This window comes from Schistocerca cancellata, chromosome 6 (genome assembly GCF_023864275.1).
Source record: "Schistocerca cancellata isolate TAMUIC-IGC-003103 chromosome 6, iqSchCanc2.1, whole genome shotgun sequence".
NCBI classification, from domain to species: Eukaryota; Metazoa; Arthropoda; class Insecta; order Orthoptera; family Acrididae; genus Schistocerca; species Schistocerca cancellata.
In genome coordinates, this window is record NC_064631.1 from 349341468 (window position 1) to 349367576 (window position 26109).

The following is a 26109-nucleotide window of genomic DNA, read 5'->3' on the forward strand; positions in this document are numbered from 1 at the left end:
AACCAAGAAAAATGCCTGCAAAGTCAAAGTAAATGCAGTCCCCAGGGGTGATGGGAATGGGCAAAAAATTGGGTTGGAGTGGCCTGACCCCTGTCATGAGCAGAACAGTTCCCCTTGTTTACACTTACCATTAAGCCTGTCACCACTCTAGGGATTTTATCTGTGACACTGCTCACAAGGGAAACTCCTCATTGCACCACCCTCACATTTAGTGGTAATAAGGCCCAGTGGATAACCTAACAAAAACTGAACACATATCAAGCGTGAAAACAGGAAGAAGGTATACTGGAAAAAAAAAGAAAGAAGCAGTGAATGGTCCAAGAACAAGATATGCAACATCGATCCCCCCCCCCCCCCCCCCCCCCCCGAATTGTGGGCTGGCCATCCAGTCATTGATGTGTCTGTTCACTGTGTTCAAATTTGTATCTTTGTCGTGGTGTAATTTCTTTTAGTGACAGTGAGGTGTAATTAAGGGCCCCCCAGATGTACATACCTCCTATTTGTTCTGCACAAATAGTACATGTTATGCCATTTGCATTCTGTTTTGGAAGGTTTGACTCTTTGATTCCTTTGTTGTAACACAGTTAAAGCCCATTTATTTGTTGTTTTAATTACTGTGAGAGGTCTATACAGCATCTCGCCTGCTCTCATTACTCATCGTATTTACTCGCAACAGTAATGTATTCTTACCGCATGTTGTAAAACCAGTCTATAGTATGACAGTTGCCAAAAGTATAAAAGGAGGACACACATCAGTGACCGGACAGACAGTTCATAAATTTGTGGAAAAAAGGGGGACACGAAGGAGGTTTGATCTTGAGTCTTGTAATAAGCTTCGACCATTCACTGTTTCTATTTTGCTTCTTTTTTCACAGTTCAGTATATCTTCTTGTTTTCATGCTTGGTCTATGTTCGGTTGACAGGCTATCCACTGTGCCATTTCACACTAAATCCAAGGGTGGTGCGATGGAAAGTTTCCCTTGTCAGTGTCTGCGGTAGAGTAGCTGTAAAACCTGAGCCACAGGGCTATTGGAATGATTCCATTATGAGTACCTGCCTCGGTGTCAACCAGGAGGATATCGTAGGTGACCTACAGATGGTGGTAGAGGTGAGCCAAGGCCCAGAAGTCAGAATTACTGTTCTTTGAAAAGTATGTGGGACAGGCATGGAGCACATAATGCACGGCTTGCCATAAGATTGGGTCACAGTGCATTTCTGTAGCCATTCGTTCAGCTGTAATGGGGAACCAGCTTAAGGTTTGTCTCTGTTTAGCATCATTGTGAAAACATGAGATTTCCTGCAGGTCAAAGCTAGGTCTGGTTCTGCTGGTAGGTGAGATTGTGTCCACATTGGTGTGTTGCGATGTGCATTTATATTTAATGGCGTAAATGTGGGAGCTGAAGAAAAGTGCCAAATGATGGAACCATTGTGCTGTCTGTTCTGGAATAATGGAGTGCGACCCAAAAAGTGCCATGAGCAGTTGTACTCCGTAATTAATGTGAACTTAATCTCAAAAATGTGAACATGGAAGTTCTTAATTGCAAAGAAAATCATTAGAGCTTCATTTCCTATCTGCGATCAGTTCTTTCAAATGGGTGGTAGAATATTTGGCGTGTAGTCAGGTGATTACTCAGCGTAATCATCATTCCTATAATGCCAGGAGAGGCATTTGTGGCCAGAACCAGTGGACACAGTGATGAAAAGGGTGTAAGGCAGGTTGCCAATTGCAGTGTACACTTAAATTGCATGAAAGTGCACTCACCAGCAGCTGTTCACCTGTATTGAATGCCATTCTTCCGTAATTAGTGGGTGTATGATATGGGCTGCTTGTGGGAGGAACTTCGAGTAAGTTACTTTTCTCACAAAATCTTGCAGATCCTGTAAGTTTTTGGGGTGGGTGGGGAGCAGGTGTAGAAATTTGAATGCTGTGATGTGATCAGTGGGCTGGACCCCTCCTTTAGCAAGTGTCCAAGATATTCCATTACTGAAATAAGTGGGATTTGTCTAAGCAGCACTTTTGACCTGTGTCACATATTGTAATAAATAGGGTGTAAAAGAGTCTCAGTTGGTCCTAATGTTTAGTGTCTGTGACAATTAAGTTGTTGAGAGAGTGCAAGTGTGGATATGGACATGGTTAACTGTTCCAGGTATCTCTACCAGAGCGGAAGAGGTCCCAAAAGGCAAGCGCTTGTATTGGTATAGGCTGAAAGGAGTGTTGATAGCCTTAATGTTTTGTGACTCCTCATTCAGTCGGATCTGCAAATGTGCATTGGCTAGCTCTATTTTATAAAAATATGCCCCTGAGATGAGCTTTGTTACAAAGTTGTCTCGACTTAATATAGAGTAGGTTGCTACTTGCTCCTATGCATTGGTTTTTGACACACTCCACAGAGCTAGAGGTGGCCATTGGGTTTTTTACCATTAGCAGGGACGTGGCTGAAACACTTATTTCAATTGGTTCAGTTGTCCCTGCCTCGAGGAGTTGATAGAGTTCCTGCTTAATGGAGTCCATAAGTGGATGGGAATGGATCATGGTCAGCAGAAATGTCTGGACGCAAGGAGATATGGGTCTGGAAATCTGTGGTACCACGCAGACCAGATACAAAAATAGGTGGAAAAGCAGCACAAAGGTCATAAAGTTCCTGGATGGGAGCCGTGTTTTGGAAGGAGACCCCACACAACGAGAAGGCAACCACACCAGAAAATGTTTCATGTAAAGGCCGTTATCCAAAGGCTGGCAATAGAGGTTTGACACCTCATGACCATGCAAATAAGGCAGTCCGCTAGTTCCTAGAACAACCTCGAACTGCATTTTAAAGCAAAGAGTTACTAAATGTCACCTTTTTTCAGCTTTTATCAATTATAGCTATCTTGTACTTTATTTTTTGTTGCAATTAATTCCAGCAGACATAGTAAATAAAATAAAAGCTGTTGAACTTAAGTATCACATCTACTTTGATGTGCGCAGTACCAAATCTGGAAGATATTGAGCAAAGCAAGGTGTCATTGGCATGTGTAGCTTGGTATGTGGCACTGGAAAGTGTTTAATATAAGCCTGTATAGAATAATCCAGATTTTTGTAGGGTGCCAGCAGGCAGTAATTTTATGAAACAGGTTGGACGGATCTGTTGCTACAGGGACTGATAAAATAATCTTCACCTAAAAGCTTTGTCATATGACTTTTTAACTCCATTGTGAAGGGTAAAAGGTCGATAATGAGGAACTCAAGGATAATACTGTGACAAAAGAATGTTCATAGAGCTTACAATGAATTCTTAAAAATAAACAAATCCAACAAATACTGGCTGAAGCATGGTTCAGTTAATCTGTCACTTGGACTACTCAAACATTTTGTTGTGGATGAACTTTCATTAATAGATCATGGCTCTGAAGTAGGCATGAAGGAACAGTGTTACTCTAATGAGAAAATAAGTAACATGATACAAGTTACACTGAGGGGAACATGTGAGTGGATTGATGTGCCGCTATGGTCCTAGAAATGAAACTAAGAATTCATTTCTACTGAAGTAACTGAAACTTCATACCGGGTTCTAATTGATACAACAGATGTGTGCTGTCTGCTGCTGTCAGTGGAGGCAAACGAAAGGAGTCACCACAGGCACATTTTCAGTTTTATAGAAAATAATGAAAAGATCGCTCTGAATATACAGTTTGAGGTATGCAAGCAGAAACCATAAAAATCAATGTGTCTGTGATTTCTGTTTCTGAAACAGCTGTCAAGAAGACCTGGTTTGAAAATCATGGTGTCCTAGAACCACAAGACAAAATTATAATGGGCAAATGAAATCTGATACTGATTATGAAATCACAAACAGGGGCTGTAGCAATATATAGTACATACATTAAGCCTAAAAAATCCAAGAACTCTGGTAGAGGGAATTGACTGAATACCAGACAGAAATCAGAATAATCTAGATTTAATTCTATGTTCTTTGCAGGTGATTAATGATAATGATCTGATGAGAAAATGAAGCAATAACTGTAATATTGTGTTCAAACATTATGATATCAAAATAAATCAAAGCTGCTAAGGTTGTAAAATATATTGTTTCGGGTGTACTGATAGTAGTAGGAACCCCTAGTCACTAATAAACGAATTTCTTTAGGAGTATTTATAGCTTTTACAATATATGTAAACCAGAAGTGATATCAGCAAATGCTAAGCACGCGAAAATTGAGTTCTTCAAAACTGGAAAAAGGCACAATATAACAGATGATAAATGCGACTAAATTTAAATAAAAGACCTGTGCATGGGTTAGTAATAAAGAAAAAGAAAACAAGGAATATCTACCAGGATACTCCGCTAGAATGGTAAGGTACCAATGACATTCTTGCAGCTGCATGTGTTTCACAATGATGCAGTTAAAAATATTTTAAAAAATACAGGATACCCCATTGGGCATCAGAGTAAATGCTCCTGATGGGAACAGGGGTCAGTCGGCACACCAGCTCCCGACATCCAGTCCAGGCACTGCACTACTGAGGCTTCATTTGTGAACTCCCTGTGCATGCTGAGGAGTACCTTCTCCAGTCTGGGGCACTAAAACTCCCAGGTAAAAGAAAGCTACTATGTCTACTATTGTTGTGGTCTGGTGGAGCTCATGAAGAGGTTCACAGATTGGAGTGTGTAGCATACAAGTGTGTACAGTGGCATGACTATACATTTGTTATAGTTGACTGATATAAGATAATGGCAGTGATTACAGGTGATTTATTAACTGCCAGATTGGATGACTATGAAATTGTTTAAGGCCTTTTGCAACACAAGAGTCTGAAGATAAATGGTTCACACAGGTTCTGGTCACTTTTTCTTGCAGATGGAAGGTTGAACAAGCATCTTTGATCTTCGCATTGAAGATTTAATGTATTAATGGTTTTTTTATTTATTTTTTAATAATTTTTTAGCAATCTTGTTTATCCTGATGGCTATGCCGACCACAGGTGAACTTTGTCTCTGCTTAGCTTCGGGATGCATAATTGACCAATTCATTCAGAATTCATATCTAAAATCACTACTCTAATATTCCATGTGCACCTTGAAGAATGACTGAAAAAATTGTATTCAGATATACAGTTGATGCGTAAGCTTTTTATGGTACTCACTTTTTTTTACATCAATGTGGTAGATGGCTGCATGTTTCTCAACAATCAAAGTTAATCAATAATGCCAACCAATGATTTTTACCTTCTCTTGAACGATAGAGAGAAGCAATTCTAAACAGCCCTCCACGTAATAGATTAAACTTATCCTTTACTTACAACTAGGTCTGTTTTACATAAATTATCTGCCAATAATTCGTATTAGTTTATCTTTTTGAAATTTATCTCTAAATTGAATCATCATCCCCCACACTCACTTCCAATAACTTAAGGCATATTTGGAAAAATTTCATTCTTTTTGACTTTTACAACAAAACAAATAGCAACCAAGATGTTAACTTCAGCACATTTCAACAGTTTTATTCTTCACATATAATATACATCTTCTAACATTTCGTAAATCATTTGCAGATTTCTATCGTATATAACTTTCATTAACAGTAACTGGAACAAAACAATGCATCAGCCTTCACATAACCAGATCTTAACACAACCAGATCTTAACACGAAGTGAACTTACTTTATTGAAACATAAATCACATTTCCTTACATTTGCTCTTTGTTTTTTAAACAAATTCACTGACTCAGCAAGTAAAGTACAATTTCTGGTGTCATCTCCTTTCACAGGCCTTCGGCTTTCAGGTGAATATTGCCAGCGAAGCCAGGTACTTGAAGTACTTCTGCGATAGGTGAAGACTGTGTATTACTTCCCATGCCATACATGAAACAGAAAAAATCCACACGAACAGACCTTTTTGTCTATGGTACCTTATTATAATACCATTTATGAAATAATCATTTATTGGCATTCATTACTTTAACATTCCTCTCCATGAATTATTGATGTATCTGTATGGAAAGCATACACATCTTATTTCTCCACATCAATGATTCATGTGGGGAAATAAGTCTTGTATGGTTTCCATACTGACACATTACAAGCATCAGAATGAATTAGCTGCCACGAAGTGAATTTAATTTAAATGGAACCGTGGCCATGTTGAAATGGCTGTCTCTTTAGACAGGATTAGAAGTTTTAATGCAGACTATTGCAGACCTGCTGCTGCATATACACTTGTCAATGTCATGAGAAGAGGGACAGGTGAGAAATGGAGTAAAGTAATTTGAACAGTATCTGGTGTACACAAGGACAAGAGTAAAATAATTATGAAAACTAAACAATTACTTTACATTGCACACAGTGAATATGTTTGTTAAAGTAATAGTTGTAGGAAAGGTGAAGAACAGATCTGTGGTGATAAAGACAGTAAGTGCTACTCAGTAACTGACATTTAAATTTTGTGACAAAATTTGGGGCTTAATAGTAATTCCTACTCCCAACAAGACTGAATATGACCCAGGGCATCAGCGAAGAGTTGGACACAACTTGAGAGGCAATGTGTTCACTTTACTGGATTCGGTGAGAACTGAAAGATAAGTGTGGACTCCAGCACAATTGTCATTTCATTTGAAAGAAATGTCCTGTCCCAAAATGTTAAGAATATGATGTACCAGTGACCTCACTAAATGATGTTCACCCCACTAAAAGATGAACCTGTGAGCCTATCTGCAGGTACTGCAGTGCACAAAGAAATGGCCAGGGACCAGTCCTCTATGTATATTGACTGCCCAGGACAACTAGCCCCTAATTTTCCCATTGGTCACACACAGGAAAGCGAGTTGTACCAAAGAATACAAAATGATTGACTGTTTGCTGTGGTAATAAAACCTACTACACACACAACTGCATCAATATTGCCGACATCCTCAACTCAGGCCTTAGTATTAAAAGAAAACAAATTGTCTACCAGTGGAGTCAAAGAAGCCTATTCTTCTCCCAAAGGGGAAACAGAAAAACAAATAGAAGATAAAACCCAGCTTGGTGGACCTGGTTGTCCCGATTCCATCTCGCGTGAGTATGAGACTACAAATATTGATGTTTCACTCCACGCAAGTGGAATTACACTGGTACACCATTTAAATACCTTGTGCTTTTTCCTCTCCTTAATGCAATTACTTCACCTGTGGGGTTACAGTGGAATTATAATAGCTGATATTGCCCTTACCCTTTTGTCTTTGGCAGAAGTAAACTACACTCCTAAAAAACGTATTAAGAACTATTATTTATTATATATTATTTATAATCACTCTTGATACTGATTTAAGTGAACAAGTGTCCCTAAACACAGAACTGGAAGCAGTAACAATCTGCATTTGGATAGCTTACCTGGACATCTGTTTCAAAATAACATTACATGGTAGCATATAGTGACCTAGTCCTCAACTCTTGCTTCTTCTGTATGACTGTAATGCCCACAACTAGTAGTCCAGACTCCATTTCCTTAGTCTAGCGGAACAATCACCAACAAGTGTAAATCATAATGTTGGTTACTCGGAGAAGCTGATTGACCAGCCGTTAGTACCAAAGTAGTTTTCAATATGAACTAACAGATGGGACCTGATGACAGTCCAGGAGACAACTGAAACTAACACATACACCACAGAAGTGATGATCCCATCTCTGTTTCATAATTGGCGTTGGAATATTGATCCGATTTGTTGTCATTATCAGTGCCCTCATGTCTGGCATTTGTTCCATCACCTCTGATTTGCGGAACATAGATAACTGGTGCTTATAATACAGTTACACGGCCATGGGTGCTGCTGAAGGGCAGCTCCAGTGAATCATTCAGAAGGCATAAACTTGAAGCGTAAATCATGGGTTCTAGTTCTCCTCTGCGAAAACCCTCACATGCACTACTACAGAGTAGCTGTCAACTCAAATTTTATCTGTGTTAGTAGATATTCAGAGTGGTTGATCAATTCTTCATTCTAGGTCTCATATTGGACAAAAAAGCTGACGTAGCTATCGCACATTTGCCAATTGAAGATGAAACTTAATGGTCTGTGATTTTTCTGGAAGTGAATAATTGTCATAAATTTCTGTAAAATCTTCAACCTTGCTCTTTTTAGACTATAATTGGACTGCATATGGATCTAAATCACCCATTGGCTGAAGGCCTGCTATATCTCATTTGCCATAGTAGTGTGGGGCTAGCAAAGGGTATGTTCTGCAAAAATCATATTAACAGTCTGCCTTCTGCAATTCAAGTGGCAGCAGCTCCATGTCGCCTGTTGGCTAGGCTTTGCCAGGTGGAGTGCATTTGGAAATTTTAAGGAATAACCAGCTTGCCCCCTCTTGGTTGCATACTAGACTACCGTATTTACTCGAATCTAAGCCGCACTTTTTTTCCGGTTTTCGTAATCCAAAAAACGGCCTACGGCTTAGAATCGAGTGCAAAGCAAGCGGAAGTTATGAAAAATGTTGGTACATGCCGCCACAACTAACTTCTGCCGTCGAATATATGTAGCGCTACGCAGGCATGGTTTGTAGGCACAAAGATAAATGTTGGCGCCAAAACCTCTGCGTCAATAAATAAATTTAAAAAAAAAGTTGAAGACGAGCTTTTTTTCTCCGCCGCGAGTTTTGACCACTGCATTTTCATACATTATCCAACGAAGTAAATAAAAATTCCGTATTGTTCATCTTCGAATGTAACACAATTTCAGTGTACTACGAAAATCTGACTGGCAAGACTGTTTGGGATGTTTGTCAATATGGCCAACTCTACGTTCTGAATTTTTTCCTATCTGTGAGAAGAGATGGTTGCTAATAGGAACCTGATGAAATTTGAATCACATACAGTATTCTCTTCACCATAAGAATAATATGAATATAAACATTTTGCCATGTGTTCTTTCGTGTTTGCTGCTATCCCATTTAAATCCTGTCTGCCTAATAAACTACGAAACTAGAGTGAGACAACAGCAAACGCGGAAGAATATATGTATCGTGTCATGTTTATATTCGTATTATTCTTATACCTAATAGTGATACAGTCAGAAATGAAGAACGGCAAGTGACTAGATTTTTAAATCTAAGATGACTCTAATTTCTGTGCAGAATTTGATGTAATAAAGAAGCGGCCGCAAAGATTTTCAAACGGAGAAAAATTTTCGCCCAACTCTCGTTCAGAACATGTTCTATCATACGCAGTCTATTATTTGGTTCTTGTTGATCATTATCAAAGAAAGCAGCAGTGTAAGTAACAACAAATAGCAGTCTCTTGCCATTGTTTCGCTAATGAGACGATTACTCTCTCTTTTTTTTTTAATTGTAAGCGGCGGTAGCACGCACAAAAGCAAGCCATGCCGCGAGCGGCGACAGGCCGTAAACACGCACTATCAGAATGCGACAAACAATGCATGACACAGTGCAGTAATGCATTTTCAGCTTGAGTGACGCAAACACCTATAACAAAGAAAACGGCACTTATCAGATCAAAGCAAAATAAGCAATCTATTCAAACCAGACGAAGCACGTGAAAAAGGAATGGCACCCGTATAAATACGGACGGAGCGCCTGACGCATAGCAGTGGCTACGTGGTAAAGCTTAACTGCTAAGCTTACGACCCGAACCAAACTACTGTAGCTGTATCGTCATTCATTCGACCTAAATTGTGTCTCATATTACAACGGACCAACTTTGTTTCGATTTGGAGGTGCGGCCTACAACTTTTCTCTCCCCTTGAATTTCAGGTGCGGCTTAGATTCGGGAAATTTTTTTTTCCTTTATTTCGAGTCTCATTTTTCAGGTGCGGCTTAGATTCGAGTGCGGCTTAGATTCGAGTAAATACGGTACTCTTTGGCAAGTAGTTTGTTCAAGTATATGTTTGACCTTTTGTATGAGGAGATGCTACTGTCTGCACATGGCTCTACAATTAGGTATACATTTCTGCACAACTAGTGGTCGCATGAAAGTTTCTGACAAAACCATGTAGTGTGTTCACTGAGAGGGTAACAGCTGTCATGAGTTTTGCAACACATTAGAACCCAAAAAAGTAAAAAGTTCATATAGTGCTATTAATCAGTGCTACCCTTGGATCATATTGATTAATCTATGTGAACTCCATGATTCTGAAATCACCATTATGGTCATGTGGACACTCAGCCATATTAGTAGTCCACAAAATGAGCTGAAAATGAAATGTGGCGCTAGAGCTTCCCCTCAACTAACAGGTTTAGGAAGCAAGTACAAGTAAGCTCCTGAATCTTGAAATACCTGGTCCTCAAAACCAAATTAAGACACCGAATCCTAAAATTTTGCGGTATATAGCTGTAAACTCCAACAAATTAAAAATGATTATACAGAAATCTCTTCAGCATGGGGGGGACTTCTGAATTTTTTGGAAAGAGTCCATCACACTGTGCAATAAAGGACAATAGTTTTTGTACAAATAAACAAACCATTACTAAACAATATAATTACATTGTTACTTATGGCAACCTTCTGCTTAGGAAGAATGAGATTCATACTCGATACTACCATCAATCATTGCAACACTCTTGCTGATGTCATGTTGGATGGATGTAGATGGTGTACCTCTTGCTACAGTAATCAGCTCTGAGGGCAAATGGGAATGTGCCATGAACATAATATTACATCACACCAATTAAGCTTATTTTCCAGTCTCGTGCATTTAAGGCTTACACAAACATCTGTCTGGTCTGTAGCCATCGTAATTTCTGCTGTGACCATTGGACGGTAGTAGTGCTAAAAATTAGTGGTTTTTGAAACCATTGTCTCTTGTATCAAAGGCAGTAGCTGACAGAATTCTCTCTTTGCGTCATGTGTTATCCATGCTTTTGTGTTGAAAATGTTCAGTGAAGAGATGGAGAAAATAATTTACAAATTCCGTGAAGAGTCTACAGATAATGAAAATGAAATAATTGATGACAACTGAGATTACACATCAATTGAAAATTGTGGTATGTTTATAATATTATTTTGTTTGTGTTGTGTTGTTATGAAGGATTCTCCTGCAGGTAAAACATGACATGAATCTGAGCATATGACTCCAGTGAGTAATGTTCACACCACATTCCACTATGAATGCTAACATTTGCTTGGATCTTGTGTGTTTCTTTAGATTTAAGTTGGCTGTTGAAAGAAATTTAAGTATAAAGTTCACATTGTGTGCTTATGTATTTGAGTACTAGAACTCATTTGCAGTTTCATCTGTGTATTCAGATTTAACAACAGAAATACCAAAATGTGTGTATAGAAAGTAGGAAGTGCAATAAACCTAAAAATCTCTCTTTGCGTCATGTGTTATCCATGCTTTTGTGTTGGAAATGTTCAGTGAAGAGGTGAAACGATGGAGAATATAATTTACAAATTCCGTGAAGAGTCTACAGATAATGAAAATGAAATAATTGATGACAAATCTTCTGCAATTCAAACTACTGTACAGATTTGTACACCCTAGTTCTAACTTACTAAAAAACCTTGTATTTTAGCAAGTCCACAGGTTGCTGGATCTTCGAGGTTGGTTATTTCACTTTTAGATTCCATAAACAGTGTCTAGAGTATCCTCCTTTCTTCTTGTCAACTTATTCTGATAATTGACTGCAGCAACTGATTATGGAAAACAATCTGACCAGTTTGCTCAAGTATATGTCTTGACCTGTTCTATGAGGAGATGCTGCTGTCTGCACGTCTCTATAATTACCTACACATTTCTGCATATCATCATTAACATCAACTGAAAATATAACTCACAGTAATCAGTCAATTTATTATTCTTCACATTATGTGTTTGAGGATTATCCCTCCATCTTAAGGTGAATTTGTTTCAGTTAATAACACACAGGCTGGTTGAATGGACAATGATGGTTCAAACCAACGTCCAGCCATCCTGATTTACAGAATGAGATTTTCACTCTGCAGCGGAGTGTGCGCTGATATGAAACTTCCTGGCAGATTAAAACTGTGTGCCCGACCGAGACTTGAACTTGGGACCTTTGCCTTTCGCGGGCAAGTGCTCTACCATCTGAGCTACCGAAGCACGACTCACGCCCGGCCCTCACAGCTTGACTTCTGCCAGTATCTCGCCTCCTACCTTCCAAACTTTACAGAAGCTCTCCTGCGAACCTTGCAGAACTAGCACTCCTGAACGGAAGGATATTGCGGAGACATGGCTTAGCCACAGCCTGGGGGATGTTTCCAGAAAGGCAAAGGTCCCGAGTTCGAGTCTCGGCACACAGTTTTAATCTGCCAGGAAGCTTCATATCAGCGCACATTCTGCTGCAGAGTGAAAATCAAGACTCAGGAAGTGGATAAAGAGGAGACTACAATGGCAAAATCTTAAACTTTTTTCCCTTTTGTGGGCAACATTTCATTTAAAGTAGCAAGTGGTCTTCTGTTCACCATCTAAGATAGCAGACCTTTGGGATCGGGGAAGGATGACTTTTTATATCATCATCAGGATTTCCTTCCAGCGAGCTGGGTAGAACTTGGTGAACGATATGCCTCCATTGGTTTCTGTCCTGGTATAGTTTTTCCCCCCTCGACTACATCCCATGTTACTCCTCTCCTCTTGAGATATTCCTTAACCTGGTCTGCCCGTCTCTTTCTAGGCCGTCCAATTGGTCTTCTTCCTGGTACTTCCATCTCCAAATACTGGCGTGGAGTTCGAGTAGGGTGCATTCGCTTCACATGACTGAAGCACTTCAGTCTCAAAGCACTCATCCTCTCCTCTGTAGTCAATGTCACCGCGGGTCTCTCCTAGTTTTTTGTAGATCTGACCTAAGGAACTTCATTTTGCATGCTTCTATTTAACTTTCTTGTCTCTTATTTATGACACAGTTAAAACCAAGACTCAGGAAGTGGCTAAAGAGGAGACTACACTGGCAAAATCTTAAACTTTTTTTCCACCCCCTATAGCCGCCCCGGATGCACATACTGGGTGTTCTAGGTATGCGCGTCCCGCTGGCGCGCCGCCAACGCCGAGCCAGACGGTTACGTAACCACCGTCTAGACGATAAGCGGGCAGTGTGGCAGCGGGAGGCCCAGTTTGGGGAACTATGTTTTATAATATTTTCAAACTCCTTGAGCCCCCGGTTCGAGATGTACCCTTGTCCGGTTAGTGGCTGACACTACAGATCTTTATTTATGAAAATATACAGTACAATCACCAACAAATTTTACATATTCACATTCACATACACCTTTACCTTTAAGGGGCACCGGAACGCCCTATACTTGCAATGTTAAAATAACGCTTATAAATTACATCTTTCCTCACAAAGTATTTGAGGTAGGAAGTTGAACTTTTTACAGATTATTTATTGGAATATGGGCTACAACTTAACACAGGGATTTTACAAAATTTTAGTTCAGTTATTAAAGATGATTTTTTTTCAATTGTAATGAAAATTCACAACTTTTTTGCAATTTTTTATTTATATATTCAAAAATATAGTTTTTTGGAAAAATGCTGTGTTAAATTATGCAGAAGGTACTGTGTAACATTTACTGAAAGTTTGAAACAAATATGTTTGGAAGATCCTTAGAAAACATGTAATTAGTATGAGAAAATAAGTTTTGGGAATCGAGCGACAAAGATTGGATTAACTTTTTAGTGCATTCCAGGTCCATAGGATGGATTATCTTCATCCTCTGCAAACTCCTCCTCCAGCTTCCTCTTCCTGTTTACTCTTGCTTGTATTTCTAGACTCTTTACAGCCCTGTCTGCAGCCTGAAGGCGTTCCTTGTCTAAAGCAAGCATCGCTTGTACCATGTTAGAACCTATCTTCATTCCCATATTTCTAAATACCTTGCACCTTAATGTTGCCATCATTGAAAGTCGCAACAGCAACTTTACTTTTACTCATTATTATACTTCAACAAAACAGAGACTCAAAAAACAGAATTAATTACGAATATTTTCGAGATAACGACAGAGTAAATAAACATGAAACAATCGACATCACACCAGCGATATATATTGAACCATCACAGGTTAGCCACAACACGTACTTTATCTCACATCACTAAAATGTACCTGATGAACACGGACGTTAATAATAACACCATTTGACAGCAGTTTAACAGCGCCACAGTGGGTCACGCCCATGTAGAACACATTTCAAAAAAAAATTTAAAAATAGATCTATTAAAAGGTAAGTCTGCAGATTCAGAAAACGCAAAAAAGTAAAAATTGAACTTTTCATGATTTTGAGCCTTTCCGGAGCCCCTTAATCCAGATAAATACAGATTCATTAGGATTGAGTTTTCTTTTGTTACGTGTATACAATAAAAGTGGAGAGGTAGAGTCATAAGCAGATTTACCAAAGTCTTTATTAGCAAGTACGAACATGTGGTAGGTACGATAGGCAATTACATCTCTATCATTAAAACTTGCAAGTCCAGGTACACTAGACACTCCGCTACCACCTCTCACAATGTCTTACAAGACATGATGCTGTTGCAGAATAGGCATCATGGCAATCAGTATAGTAAATTTTTATCAATTTGTTGCATCCTTGAGCCCCCACTTCGCGATGTATGCTCAGCGGTTGATGACGTCAGCAGTCGGAGATTAAGGGAGCAAAGTTAAAGTTCTTATACATTGAGGTATAGGAGAATCATTGTATACATTTAAATTAAATAATAGTAAATGTTATTTTACATAAGAAAAAACTTGTCCACGTTAATCAGAAATGGAAAATAAGGGTACACACCGATCTTAGTTTTTTAAAATTATTAAATTTATTTTTGGTCAAAATTGGTCATCCCGGACGCATGCTGTAGTAGCTCTAGCAGCACGCACGTTATGTAAACACTCTTTATCGCTTGGCCTTGGCGGCGAGCCAGCGGGTACCTGCGCTGCTAGAGCTACTACAGTGCATGTCCGGGATTGTGTTCCGCTGGCCACTGCGAAAACTCGTAAGTCCTTATCTAAGGTCAAAGTTTTCGCACACTATATAAGCGAGCGCTCTGTCGCATTACGCTCAGTCTGTGTCCTGCTGCTGCACAGGTAACTGCATTGAACTCCACCAACATGCCTTAAGGAGATATCGTCGTCGTTCTCGCACTACAGTTTACAAAACTATAGAAAACATCGAACTAACAACAAGAGACAAGAAAAATCGCATTCCAGTGAAGTGTGTGGCTGCCAATGCGCTCGTCGATGGTCCCTGTATCTTTCTTGGATGTACTTTTAATTTCAGTTTGGACGTAAATGACAGTTTCTCTCATGGAAATGGATGGTTTACCGTCACCATAGTAAGAGGTGGTAGCGGAGTTCGAAGTGTGCCTGGACTAGAAAGCTTTGATAGAGATGTAATTTCTTATCGTACTTACCATATGTTTGAAATTGGTAGTAAAGACTTTGGTAAATCTGCTTATGACTCCACATCTCCACTTGTTCTGTATACATGTAGCAAAAGAAAAATTAATCCCAATGAGAGCTGCTACAGCACGCATCCGGGATGACCAATTTTGACCAAAAATAATTTTAATAAACTAAGATCGGCGTGTACCCTTATTTTCCATTTCTGATTAACGTGGACAAGTTTTTTCTTATCTAAAATAACATTTACTATTATTTAATTTCAATGTAAACAATGATTCTCCTATACAATGTATAAGAACTTTAAATTTGCTCCCTTAATCTCTGACCGCTGAGGTAGGAGGTGAGTTTTATACATGGTCTGTTCGGCTCTTAGAGGGACTTCCTTGTCCCAGATTAGATTTTGTACTTGGTGGAAGAAGCTAGATCCTTTTGTTATTCTGTTTAAGACTTCTAGTTTAGAACTTCGCTCATGTGATGTGATGCACTTGGATAATTGAAGATTTTCACACATTCAACGTTCTTCCCCTCCAGTATGATGTTACAAGGGGTGGGAGTCCTGCTCATCTTCAATGCCACTGTCTTTTTCCTATTCCCAGTTAACGTGAATTTTTTAAATTTTATGTTCCTGTAATCTAGTGGCCTCTGAACCTCAATTTCCGTCTCTCCCAAATGGCAATGTCATCACCAAAAACAAAAGCATTGAGATCTTCATTTTCTTCTTCCCAGATTTCTTTCATGATTGTGTCTATAAGTGTAATGAAGAGTAAAGGGGAGAGTGAACTGCCTTGTTGAATACCTATCTTTGTCTTAAACCATTTTGATCTTCCACCTCCTACTTGTACACTGCTCTCACAACTATCTTACAGCATCTGGACTTTTTTAATTAACGAATCAGGAACATTATATTTTCTCAAGCTTTCCCATATCTTATCCCTTAGTACACTGCCATATGCTTTTTCCAAATCCACGAATACTACTATCAAGTCCTTTACTTTTTCCCAATACTTCTCCATTAACTGACAGAAGGAGAAAATAAGATCTATTTTTTCCCCTACTACTTCTGAACTCATGCTGTTCCTCAAATTGGTGTTCTAGAATTTTGTCTTGTCAGGGAATACCGCCTTAACGTATCACTGTCAGTGTGGGCGAAGACGTTTGCGTACTTTGGATCTGGAGGGCTATGCCAGTGGTAGCAGGGTCACCCATGCTGACAGGCCAAAGGGGTGAGCAAGACAAAGTGTGTCCCACAATGACCTATCATTAGCCTGTCTCCTCTCCTATCCTATCCTAAACCTCTCCTTTTTCTTTACCATTATCAACCCTTGCCAGGGATATGGCGAAGTCCTTAATGGCAGCTACGGAAGAGAACAACACCTTTGGTATGGCGCAGCTGGTGGAGGGGGGCACCCTCTCCCTCCTAAGGGCAAATTAGGAGTGGAACCACTGCCTTGTGGTGAAGAGGGATCTTCAAAGGCTGAGGGAGGAAACACTGAAAGAAAATCCTCAGATGTGTTAGGCTTAGCAGGCCAGCAGATGAGAAAAAGTATTGCTTTCAGTAAAAGAGCGAGCCCCGGACTTGTTATTGCAGAAGGCCAAAATTTACAAAATACTTTAATCAGTTACACAGGACAGACCATGTGCACTGTGAAAGAACGCTGCACTGAACATCAATGTTGCACTCGCCTTTTGTGATCAAGCAGGTCTGCTACTGCCGAACACTGTATTTCCACTGGACATTCAATGGAGTATGATAGAACTGATTTTGACCACAGCTACATCTGGCGGAGTACCTGATGAACCATGATAGCAGCTAGCAATTTGGACAGTGTGAAACTCTGTCGTCACCTCCCAGATTTGTCCTAATCAAAGGTGACAGATGGCGTCAACGGCTGTGGTGAGTGGTAACACTGGTGATTTGAGTTCTAACAGGTAGGGCACTGCTGCCATGAAGTGTGGCCCATCTTTCAGCTTGAATTTTGACGCATTCTCGAAATATTCTTAGCATGCTACATAGGTTGGAAAGGAGCAAGTATTCGATGGCTCAACTCAAGATGACTGGCAGGTGCCCAGTTCAAATACCGCACAGTGAATTCAATGATGACCGGCTGCAAGCCCAAGATCTATTTGTTGCCACTTGTATCTCAGTATTGAGAGTTCTGACAGTTGTCACTACTGGCCCAACATTTCAAGAAGACTTTGAATCAAATGAATCGTATGTTTCATCTCAAGGAGAGCTCAGTGATCTTGTTTGCGATTTAAATTTGTTGGAGCAACAGCCTGAGCATTTAGTTTCGTATCACAAAAAAGTATTTATCGTGACCATTCTGCTTTTCTTAAACTGCTACTCTCTCTTACCCAGCATAAGAAATACAAAGGCATGTATGTGGAGATCTCATCACAATTATAATTCTTCCTAGCATGCGTCTTGAGTACACAAAGCACTGATGCTTTCTATGTGAATGTAACAGCAGAGACAGTAAAAACAGATAATTAAAATAAACAAAAAAAACTTTCCCTTTGGGGGCAGGGGGAACAGAAGACCGGCAGACTCTGCTCTGTTGACCCAAGAAATCTGTACGTACCTCTGCTGAACATTAAATTAGGTCTTGTCAAAGTAATGGGCAAAACCAAGTGTACTTGTGACAGAAGTTCCCAAGGCGTAATGAAATAAAAATAAAACATAAATTAGGGAATTAGTGTGTGATACCTGGATTTGTTGAGCGATGGAAATGTGGCCTCGCTGACTCGACATAAGTGACAATAAGAACTGCCATATTTGCTCTTTCAAGTCCTATGATTGTTTAAGAACCATTGCACAGGACAGACAGTGTACCTTGGTATAGTGGGAGAAACCCGAATGATCGGTGTTTAGCTCATGTAAGAAAGCAAAGAACTTTCACTGATTTGAACATCAAGATTTAATGAAATTGATGGTTTTGACACGTTTCATATTAGCCTACACCGAGGTCAGAAAAGCCATAGGATAGTGACATTCACATACAAAGATGGCGGTTATATCATGTACACAATGTATAAAAGGGCAGTGCATTGACGGAACTGCCATTTATACTCAGTTGATTCGTCTGAGAAGTTTCTGGTGGGATTATGATGGCCACATGGTGGGAATTAAGAGGCTTGGAATGTGGAATGATAGTTAGAGCCAGATGCACGGGACATTCCATTTTGGAAATTGTTAGGGAATTCAATTCCGAGGTGAAGAGTGTGCCGCGAATACCAAATTTCTGGCACTACCTCTCAACATGGACAATGCAGTGGCCGATGACATTCACTTAATGACAGAGCATCAGCATTTGCGTAGAGTTGTGAGAGATAACACACAAGCAACACTGCTAAAGTAAAGGCAGACCTCAGTGTATCTGTTAAGACAGTGTGGAGAAATTTGGCATTAATGGGCTATGGCAGCAGACCTGAGAGTCTTTGCTAACAGCACATCGACAGCAGCACTTCTCCTGGGCTCATGACCACATCCGTTGGGCCCTAGACGAATGGGAAACAGTGGCCTGGTCAGATGAGTCCTGATTTCAGCTTTAAGAGCTGATGTTAGGGTTTGAGTGCGGTACAGAGATCTCACGAAACCATGGACCACAGTTGTCAACAAGGCATTGTGAAAGCTGATGGTGGCTCCATAATCGTGTGGGCTGTGTTTACATGGAATGGACTGGGTCCTCTGGTCCAGATGAACAAACACTGACTAGACATACTTAACGTCTGGCTGCTTGGAGACCATTTGCAGACATCCATGGATTTCATGTGACCAAACAACGATGGAATTTTTATGGCTAATAATGCATCATGTCACCAGGCCACAGTTGTTCATAATTATTGGTTTGGAAAACATTCTGGGCAATTTTAACGAATGATTCACCCACCCAGATCGCCCAACATGAATCCCATCTAATATTTACAGAACATAAAGAGGTCAGAAACTTCCTGGCAGATTAAAACTGTGTGCTGGACCGAGACTCGAACTCGGGACCTTTGCCTTTCGCGGGCAAGTGCTCTACCAACTGAGCTACCGAAGCACGACTCACGCCCGGTACTCACAGCTTTACTTCTGCCAGTACCTTGTCTCCTACCTTCCAAACTTTACAGAAGCTCTCCTGCGAACCTTGCAGAACTAGCACTCCTGAAAGAAAGGATATTGCGGAGACATGGCTTAGCCACAGCCTAGGGGATGTTTCCTTTCTTTCAGGAGTGCTAGTTCTGCAAGGTTCGCAGGAGAGCTTCTGTAAAGTTTGGAAGGTAGGAGACAAGGTACTGGCAGAAGTAAAGCTGTGAGTACCGGGCGTGAGTCGTGCTTCGGTAGCTCAGTTGGTAGAGCACTTGCCCGCGAAAGGCAAAGGTCCCGAGTTTGAGTCTCGGTCCAGCACACAGTTTTAATCTGCCAGGAAGTTTCATATCAGCACACACTCTGCTGCAGAGTGAAAATCTCATTCTATAAAGAGGTCAGTTTGCACACAAAATCCTCCACCGGCATAACTTTCGCAGTTATGGACATGTAAAGAGGCAGCATGACTCAATATTTCAGTAGGGTACTTCCAATGGCTTGTTGGGTCCATGCCAGGTCGAGTTGCTCACTATGCTGGGCAAAAGGTCTGACACGACATTACGAGGTATCCTGCGACTTTTTTCACCTCTTTGTAATTACCTTTGTGCATAATACTTCTTGATGTAGAACGTAATACATATGAGTCTTGGCTCCATAATAAATTTCACGTCTTTTTTTCCTGTAATGCCACAAAACCATTGCTTTTTCCAGTCATTGAGGGAACCCACCTGTAGCTAGTTAATTTTGAGTGGGGCAGTTTGTGCTTTTGCAGAAGTTAGAAAACACTAGTATATCTAATACTGTAAGAGTATTTAAAATTGAAACTAGTTCTAGTGAAGCCTCATATGTCTTGAAAAACAAAAAGCACCCCCCCCCCCCCCCACCACCACCATTAACTGAACTATGCCTCCAACTCCTACACTAACCACAGGCAATGGATAGTTTCGAAACTAGATGGCTTTGCTTTGGTCTGAGTACTTAAATTGTCAGTCAAATCAGTAACTCTTTTTTAGTAACTGGCACAAAGAGATTGCTTGGAAAGCATTCCTATTTCCTGAGAAAATAATTTGTCAGTAACACCACAGTCTAACATAACAATTGCGACAGATCGTCTCGATTTTGTTGCCTACTGCAGCAGCAGTGCTCCAAGCGACTAGTAAGTAAATCTGTTGATTTCAGCGCAATCGTGAAAGCGAATAGTAGTTGTTTATTTTTGTTTGTACAGTACTTTTTTACAAAAATCAGCGTCTGTAGCGCATTAAATTGCTGCAACAAGGAGATACCACGTGGGACCTTTTTAGGTTTTCTGAGGTCCGTGAGATGTAGATACCATCATGTCACTAAAGGAGTAAAGGTTATCGTCAGGATTTGCTTGCAAACTACATGAGTATCTATGGTTCATATTCGGGTTAGGAGCAGAAAATGGCTAGACGAGATCTTTTGAAAAAATACCCTGTTAACCTTTATAATAATCTTAAGTTTTGTTCACTACACTTCGAACAAAACCAGTTCATGAGTGCAGACAGTAATAAATTCGTGTGGACTGCAGTACGTGCATTGCTTGACATCCCTAATAGGCCACTCAAATGACTATGACGAGGAAACTGCCACAAAGATTCGGCAGTCCGTCTGGAGCTGTAGAACACTCCAATGGCACAGAAGCAGCCAGTTCAACTCTCCATATATCAGTGCCAGGTTTATGTGAATCGTCAACCGAGACCTGCTTTGATGATGAAGTGGTTAGATTACGTGCAGTTATTCGTGTCTTGCAGAAACATGTGAAGTGTCAGTACATGCAGATCGCTAGACTTCGTGCAAAACTATTGCGGGACAAGGAAAGTGCCTATCATTGTAAGTACAGACAGCAACAGAAACTGTATCAGAAGGATCAAGTGAAGAACCACAAACAAATTTGAAGACTATTGATTTGTCATTAACCGGATCAGCATGTTAATGAAGGACAAACGTTCTGCAAGATGGAAAGACAAAAATAAGCTGCTTGCTCCGAATTTATTATATTTCCATCAGTGAATACATTAGAGGTATGCGGAAGAAATACGAATAAAATGTGGGATAAGTGACAACATATTCCACCTTTTAATACAGAAGGTACAGAATTTCCCTGGTACCAATAAACTAGAGAATATGTCACTGGATAAAAAGTCATCAACCGCACATACGACAGTACTTCTGACATTATTATTGGCTTTGAGGACTTGAGGTTCACACGCATGGCATATTTCGCCCAATAGCTGCCAGTTGCTTGTCCCACTTAGAATAACATTAAGATGATGGCCATACTTGTGGCAACAAGCCACAATGACTAAAACACAGTAGACCTAAGAAACGACAAATTAGGAGTCGATCCCTTTTGCATGTAGAGGTACATTCTGTGCTGCTTATGTGTGAATCTGTGTGTTCATACTCCTTTGATATCAACATGGTAAGCTGCAGTTCTACCCAATGCCACAAGTGCTTCTTCATGTATGTGTTGTAGCTTGGATTGGATTCGTTATTTTTTTTAAATCCCTGCTTGCGCTTATTTTAGAAACATCTGTATCATCTGATATTACACAGATCTTGGAGGGAAAAAAAATAATTAAAATATTTCGTAAATCACGTAGGAATGGGATGCGATACAAGCATTATGCTTACGACGCATCTGACAGTCTCCTTTCTCGCCGCTTTGAGCGCTAGTGTCGCTCCAGCTGTCGAACGGTAACAACTTCTACAGCAGTGTGTCGCGACTGTTACGTTAGACTGTGGTAACGTTCTTCTAGGAAATCACCATCTTACAAAAGATTTTGCGTCATTAGCTATTATCTTCAACAACACGTAACCTGCATGCATTGCCACTTCACTTTCTTTTGTTGTTCTGATGGGAAGAGTCTGTAAAATGCGTGGGTGGAATCTCCTGCTTTATTCTTTGGGTCCGTCATTCGATAGTGGCCTGCCAAAATATTCAGGCAGTTATGTGTCGTGTGCCTGTATGTAAGGTGACAAGTAGAGAGAGAATTATATGCATCATAAAAACCTTAAAATATGCAAGCAAATACACATGAACAGTGTCGAAATATACAAGATATTATTATTATTATTATTATTATAACAGTACAAGCACAAATAGAACACGAAGTGACACACACATTAGATATAGAAGAAAAATTTCAGCTGACACATATAGAATACAAAGACACAAATACAGACATTAGACCATTCTTGCATAGACTGCCAAATAACACACAAGTCGAAACAACAATAAAAACTATCAACACGATCATACACAACAAAATCAATGAAAACACAACTATGGAAGGGTTATGACTACTGGTTTATATAGGAGCGCTCACTACACTAAATATACACACTAGGCAGAGATCAGAACCAACCAACAAACAGAAGAAACCCACAAAACCAGCATGGCAACACAGGCTACAGATCAGAATAGAAAAACTGAGAAAAGACATCGGACAGCTAACACAATTTATAAGAAATGAAATATCAGACAAAAAACGAAAAAGGTTAGATAAAATCTCACAACAAGAGATAGAGCAATTAGATGAAAAGAAGCAGAAATTACAAGCATTGGCCAAACGACTTAGAAGATACAAAAAAAGTGAAAATAAAAGGAAACAAAACCAAACATTCAACACAAACCAAAAGAAATTTTACCAGACAATAGATAACACACACATTAAAATAGACAATCCACCAAACATAACAGACACAGAACACTTCTGGAGCAACATATGGTCAACCCGGTACAACATAACAGGCATGCACAGTGGATATAAGTAGAAACAGACACATACAAGATGATACCACAAATGCCTGAAGTGATAATTTTGCAACATGAAGTCACCCAAGCAATTAATTCTACTCACAATTGGAAAGCCCCTGGAAAAGATAAAATAGCAAATTTCTGGCTAAAGAAGTTCACCTCAACACATTCACATCTAACTAAATTATTTAACAAATTATTTAACAGTTACATTGCAGACCCATACACATTCCCTGATACACTTACACATGGAATAACTTGTCTGAAACCTAAAGATCAAGCAGAGACAGCAAACCCAGCTAAATATCGCCCCATAACATGCCTACCAACAATATACAAAATATTACCTTCAGTCATTACACAGAAATTAATAACACATACATCACAGAACAAAATTATAAATGAAGAACAAAAAGGCTGTTGCAAAGGAGCACGAGGATGTAAAGAGCAACTGATAATAGATGCAGAGGTGACATATCAAGCTAAAACTAAACAAAGGTCGCTACACTACGCATACATTGATTACCAACAAGCTTTTGATAGTGTACCTAAACATAGTAACGAAAAATTGGAAAACCACACTTAATATCCAAACTAATTCAAATAATATCACATCACAGCCAATACAGAGTAACCGTGGAATATATCAGGGAGACTCATTAAGTCCTTTCTGGTTCTATCTTGCTCTGAACCCACTATCCAACATGCTAAATAATACAAATTATGGATACCATATTACTGGAACATACCCACACAAAATCACACATTTGCTATACATGGATGATCTAAAACTACTGGCAGCAACCAATCAACAACTCAACCAATTACTAAATATAACAGAAGTATTCAGCAATGATATAAATATGGCTTTTGCAACAGACAAATGTAAGAAAAATAGCATAGTCAAGGGAAAACACACTAAACAAGATTACATATTGGATAACCACAGCGACTGCATAGAAGCGATGGAAAAAACAGATGCCTATAAATATCTAGGATACAGACAAAAAAAGGAATAGATAATACAAATATTAAAGAAGAACTAAAAGAAAAATATAGACAAAGACTAACAAAAATACTGAAAAAAGAATTGACAGCAAGAAACAAGACAAAAGCTATAAATACTTATGCTATACCAATATTGACCTACTCATTTGGAGTAACACAGACCTAGAAGCACTCAATACACTTACATGATCACAATGCCACAAATATAGAATACATCACATACATTCAGCAACAGAAAGATTCACATTAAGCAGATAGGAAGGAGGAAGGGGATTTATCGACATAAAAAACCTACATTATGGACATGAATATAATAGAGGGCAACGAAGCACCGACGCGCCACGAGTCCGGCGTCTTTGGTTTCGGCTCTCCCGTTAAGTAACAGAGAGCCGGCTTACGAAACTGTTACGCGTGACGTGCGGGGCATACTTTCATCTGACCTCGACTGTTGTTGATAACCTCTCCACTCGCTAGCTGTTTAGGAGTCTCTAACAGTTAAGTGACTTCTCACTAACCGCCCCTGTGGCTTTACATCTGCTGCTTTTATTTCCCCAGTAAAAGTGACACGACGCATTTCAGCGGAACGTATTGCTTTATGTATTGTTAAATCACTAATTTATATGTACACACTCCCGCACGACAGCACACACACGAACGCACCCGTGCGCGTATGATAATCACTCTTCTCTCCTCGTACACTCTCTCACGCAGTTTTTTGTGGCATGTCTTACAGGTAGCTCCATGTCTACAACAATTCCACGTGGGAAAAATATATCTAAAAAGAAAGATGATGAGACTTACCAAACAAAAACGCTGGCAGGTCGATAGACACACAAACAAACACAAACATACACACAAAGTTCAAGCTTTCGCAACAAACTGTTGCCTCATCAGGAAAGAGGGAATGAGAGGGAAAGACGAAAGGATGACCATTCTTAAAGGAAAAATTACAAATATGGCTAAGAACAGTGCCAACATGTGCAGCACAGTACTTTAATATTCTGCTAGATACTCCATCATATCCATGAGACTCGTTAGTCTTCAGTGATTGAATTATTGATCAACCTCCCTCTTGTCAGTTTCACAGAGGAGTATTTCAGACATCAATCTCAGAAAAGCATTTGCCAAGAGTTATATCTATCAACTATGAACTGTGTATTTGTGGCTATGGTTGTATGAATGTAACAAACTGTGTAGTTATAGACGAAATTTTTACTACGAACTGACTTTATGTCATCGACCTTGTGCTGCTGACCAGACACTTCCTTCACAACGAACCATATGGTTTAAATTTTATGCTGTGGATTAGCTATTCTATTTGTGTAACACATACACCTTGCTTTCATAATAACATTTTTAAGCATCTTAGAAAACTGTTTGTAATTGGCTATTGTGGTGTGACTGTGACTACTTCTAACATTTTGATTATGATTCCCACTTTGTTCTAAACAATATCCTTATCCAACTAGTCACTACCACATTGCTGTACTCATAACAATACATAAAATCACCTAAAACAATGCGACTTGTAATGGGCAGCAAGACGGCAGCGACTTTAGATGTTGTGAGCAGGATAAGTGCAGTTCCGCTAGTTAATCTTCTCCAACGAAACGGGAAGAAAAATTCTTCACAGCTCTTTCAGTAACAATGGTGATTAACAGACCACAAGACGCTGGTATGCAACAGTTGTTGACAAGACCCCTCTTGCAAAGCATGTTATGTAGATAGCGTTCCTTTATACGCTTTTGTGCACTGTCCGTGACGATTTCGTCCAGAACTCCACAGCTTGTCACATTTATAGCGCCATAGTTGCAGATACACAGATCATACAATTGTTCTTTTACAAGATGCACACCGTAAAAAATGTCCACTCGGTTCTCGCAGTTCAAACTTCTGAAACATCATTGAAAGTATATACTGCACAGTTCC